Here is a 5,028-nt window from a genome sequence, read left to right on the forward strand (position 1 = left end):
GCATGAAGGAGCTTGTCCAATGAGGGCTGAGTAAGGCATTGGTCCGCAGGTGTCTCTGTCTGCTGTTAGGAGCCATTTTATTGCTTTATTCCTTTAGCAGAACAATCATATTAGATTTTGTCTAACCCGCTCTCAGCATTCCTCAGTCACTGGGAGTTATCTGTGTAGGGTTGAGGCTGCACAGGTTCCCCTCACCAATGGACATTTGATTTTTAACAAGGAAGCCAAAACTATACAACCCCCCCCCCAAAAAAAGACAGCATCCTCAACAAAAGGTGCTGGTCAAACTGCCAATCTGCATATAGAAGAATGGAAATAGATACGTATTTATCACGGCATGAAACTCAACTACAAATAGACCAAGGACATCAACATAAGATCAGATAGCTCAAGCATCATAAACTAGAAAGTGGGGAATGTGCTTGAAGTCATTGGCACAGAAAACGAACAGGACACCCATACCACAGGCACTAAGACCAACAGTAAGTGGGACCTCACGACGCTGAAAATGTATGCAAAGCAAAGGACACCAGCACTGGGGCAAAGCAACAGCCTATGGAGTGGGAAAAGATCTCTACCAATTCTACATTTGACAGATAGTTAGTATCTAAAATACTCAAAATCTAAGCAACCTGAACATCAAGAAAACAAATAACCCAATGAAAAACTGGGTGCAGAGCTGGAATATAACTAGAAACTTCATCCCTACTGACTAGCATTTTGTGGTCCTGGAAGGTACTCTGCATGCTTCTGGGGAAGAAAGACCACATCTTCCAAGTACAATCCCTTCAACCTACTACAGTACCTGCCTGCAAGATATACTGGGACAATAGTGACACAAATGTTATGGGATTAACCAACCACTCTCTGACTGACTGTAAGGTCTATTCTATGAGATGAGACTTACACCTGACATTACTAAAATGGTCGAGAATCTGAGACTAGATAGGTCATGGGCCTAGGGAAAAAATCAAATATGACTTTTGAAGCTATTGTGAAAGGTATTGCTTCTCTGAATTCTCTCCCAGTTCATTTGTCAGTTGTATAGAGTTGTATACACAATTGTACGTGTCAATTTTATATCATGCTACCTTGCTGAAAATGTTTATCAGTCATAAAAGTTTCTTGGAGAAGTTTTAAGGATATTTTATGTATAAAATTATATCATCTGCATATAAAGATACTTCGGCTTCTCCCTTACCCATCTGTCTCCCTCTCATATCCTCAAGTTGTCTTTTTGCTCTAGCTAAGCCTTAAAGCGCTGTATTAAATAAGTATGGCATGAGTGGGCATCCTTGTCTTGTTCTTGATTTTAATGGAAATGCTTTTGAGTTTCTCTTTTTAACTTGATGCCAGCTGTGGGTTTGCTGTGAATTGTCTTTATTATTGTGGCCTGAATGAGACTGACCCCCGCAGGCTTGTGCATTTGAATGTTTGTCAGGAAGTGTACCTTGTTGGAGACGGTGTGTCACTAGGGGTGGACTTTGAGGTTTCCTGGAACCAGAGCCATTCCTAGTGAGCTTTTCTCTCTGGCTCTCTCCCCTTTCTCTGCTTTGTGGCTGTTGTCTCAACATGTAAGCTCTTAACTACCACTCCTTCCAGTGCTGTGTTTGCCCGCCTGCTGCCATGTTCCCCTCTCTGCCATAATGGGCATGGACTCATTCTCTGAGGCTGCAAACAAGCCCTCAATTAAATGCTTTCTTTTATAAGAACCTGGGCATGATGTCTCCTCACAGCAATTGAAAAGTAACAAGTAACTAAGGCAATTATGTTGAGGTATGTTCTATACATCCCTAGTCTCTTATGGGCTTTTATCATGAAGGGATATTAGATTTTACCAAAGGTTTTTTTTTTCTGCATCTAATGAGATGATCATGTATTTTTTACCTTTTATTTATGTGATGGATTACATTTATCAATGTAAATTTATCAATTTATGTATATTGAAACACTGACCCCCAAATCTCTGAGAAGAAACCTACTTCAGCATGGTAGATGATTCTTTTTGATGTCTTTTTGGATTCAGGTTTTTCATAATTTTTGGTTGGGACTTGTGTGGTTTTAGAATCAGAGTAATAGTGACCTTGTATAAAGAATTAAGCAATGTTCCATTTGTTTCTAGGAATAATTTGAAGAGTATTAGCATTAATTTTTCTTTGGATATCTGGTTAAATTCTGCACTGAATCCTTCTGGTCCTAAAAATTGGCAGATTTTTAATTATTTCACTGGGGGTTCTGGGTCTATTTTTGTATTTGATCTTGATTTAACTTTAGTAGGTTGTATATATCACAAAATTCATCCATTTCCTCTAGTTTCACAGTTTAGTGGAGTATATATATTTTTAAAGCACCTCTTTTTGAATTTTTAAAAATTCCTTTGATATCTGTTGTATGTTTCATTTTAATCTCTAATTTTATGAATCTGGATTTTCTCTCTTATCTTTTAGTTACTTTGTCCAAGAGTCTATTAATCTTGTTGATTTTCTCAAAGAACCAACTCTTCGTTTCATTTATTATTTGTATTTCTTCTTTTTTTCTTTCATTAATTTTAGCCCTGATTTGTTTAGCCCCATTGTCTCATGCTGTCTACTTTTTGAGTGTTATTTCTGCCATGAAAGCAATGATATAAGCTGAGGTTGAATGTGAGGCCAAGACCCAAGATATCCAAGATACTGTGGCTAACACAACCCTGACTCACTGCTACACACAGCCACACTTCAGGCTTCATCAATGTTTCTGTGTGATGGCTGATCTTCACTGTCATCATGCTTGGATTCAGAAGGCACCTTGTGCATCAATACAGCACAGCTCTGGGTAACACCATTACAGTGGGATGATGGGAGGAAGGAGAAAGAAGTCCCCTTTTCTCTGTTTCCTGCTGGCCCAGTGGGAAAGGACATGTTCCACAATACCCATCTTCCTCTATGATACTCTCCTCAAAGGCATGGAAAGACCCCTTTGAAACCATAACCCTAGTAGAACTCCCCTCCTTTAAGTTGTGACTACAGGTATTTGGTCAAAGTGATGTGAAAAGTTACTACTAGATTTTGCCTGGCTTTGGAGTCAGCAAGGCCAGATTCTCAGAGCCTAGCTCTGCTGAAGACTGACTGTGAATCTTGGCAATGCAACTCAATCATGTGTCAGTTTCTTCTGCTGTGAATAGGAAGTTTATGGCTTCTCGATGTTCCCCAGTGACCCCCTTTCCTTAAGAATTTCCCTTTACAAATAGAGTCCCATGGAAGCAACAGAAAATAGAAATGAGAGAATGTGGCTTCTGAGGCTAGCTCACCAAGTGGATAGTCTATAGAGCTGTGTCTCCTGCCTCTAGATAAAGCCAGCTGCCATGTTGTGGGGATAAACAGGTATCCCCTACTTTCTCACAGGCCATGTGGCAAGGAACTGTGACCTCTTGCCAACAACCAGTAATATCTTGATAGTCATGAAAGGATGGGTCTTCTATCAGGTGACTGAAGCTCTAACTACCATCTTAACTGCAGCATCATGAGAAATTCTGAGCCCAAGCCATTAGCCCTACCATCTTCGGAGTTCCTGACTCCTGGAGTCCTCATGAGATGATAATCTTTGTTGTTTTAGCATGTTGAGTACCAGGGTAATTTATAGTGCACCACGAATAGCTAATGTAACAGCTCTTGGGCCGGATGAATTAAGAGACGTGTAGAGGATGTAGCTTACTTAGTGTCTGGGCACTGAGCTGAGGAAGGATTTAATAAACAGTGACTGTTATCATTGCTCAATGTTGTGCTTTGAATGCCTGGTACACTGAGAGATTTCAGTATCAAACAATCTTTCTGGCCATCAGCCATAATCACAAGACACATGATGGCAAGCCACATTTTTTTCCTTTTCTAGGAGGGTTTTCCTCTGACCTCATGAAGTTAGGTCTATGGGACAGGACTCACAGACTCTTCTGCTGCTGGTCTTCTCCTTCCACCCTTCTTTCCTCTCATTAGAGGTTCCATCCAGGGAAGCCTAGTGTTCAGGAGGTGAGGAAGGAGATGTGGCTCTTTTTTCAGATTGGTGTGCCCTTGTTCTTCCATGGTGGGGGGCAGTGCCGCTCCATTTATTATGCTAAAAATGCATCCCATTACAGAAAGACTTCTATCTGAAACAAGCTGGTCAGCAGTCCCGGAATGTCACTTCGTATGAGCATTATAAATCTATTTTGCCCTCCATGATCCTTCAGTGCAGTGCTTCTATTTTGCCTGGTGAACAACCCTTCTGTTTTTCAGTTGCTTTTAAAGTAAGGGGTGAGTTGGTTTCCTGATATTATTTTTGTCTGATTAGGCCTCAGGCATGAACTAGCCTCTGTTCCATACTCACTGGTGTCGTTCCCAATCTTTTAGGTGGTCCTGTGAGATATTGACTCTTAGCCAGGTCTCCAGTCTCCTGAGAGCAAAAGAAGCCAAGCTAGAAATTATTAATAAGAATTCACACTCATGTAGATATATTCAATTACCCTCAGTTAGCAATTATGACCAATTCTCCTATTGTGATAAGGCTTAATGGGAGAATGCCACAGAACAGAAAGAATTCTTGAGAGTGCTAATTATTTCACACAAACGCTGGGCTGAGACTTTCCCATGAGGAAAAATGTAGAGTGGAAATAATGAGTTCAGTCAGGAAATTATGTTGGGTAGTAACTGGGATTTACCTGTGTGTCAGCATTTATTTGTACTAATCCCTGCCTATGGTCTTTGGGGGATAATCTTTGATTTCCATCTTATGTAGAAATGGAGGAAGAGTCATTAAAAATCTTGACAAAAGAGGTACAATGGGTCAGAAGCAAAACTAAGCCCCTGCTGTGTCTTTCACAACTCCGGGGAAGCACCCCTGAGGTTGGGTACTTTGTACAATACACACATGAACAATTAGCATGATGAGGTAGGGCATGCTGTCATATGTCTTAAAGAGGATGTGGGGCCACAGCTGAACCTGGAGGAGGATCCTGAGAGAGCAGGCAGCCTGCTCAAGAGACACCACATTGTATAATAGTTTCCTAGGAGATTG

This window comes from Rattus norvegicus, chromosome 3 (assembly GCF_021556685.1).
Source record: "Rattus norvegicus strain SHRSP/BbbUtx chromosome 3, alternate assembly SHRSP_T2T, whole genome shotgun sequence".
Classification (NCBI taxonomy): domain Eukaryota; kingdom Metazoa; phylum Chordata; class Mammalia; order Rodentia; family Muridae; genus Rattus; species Rattus norvegicus.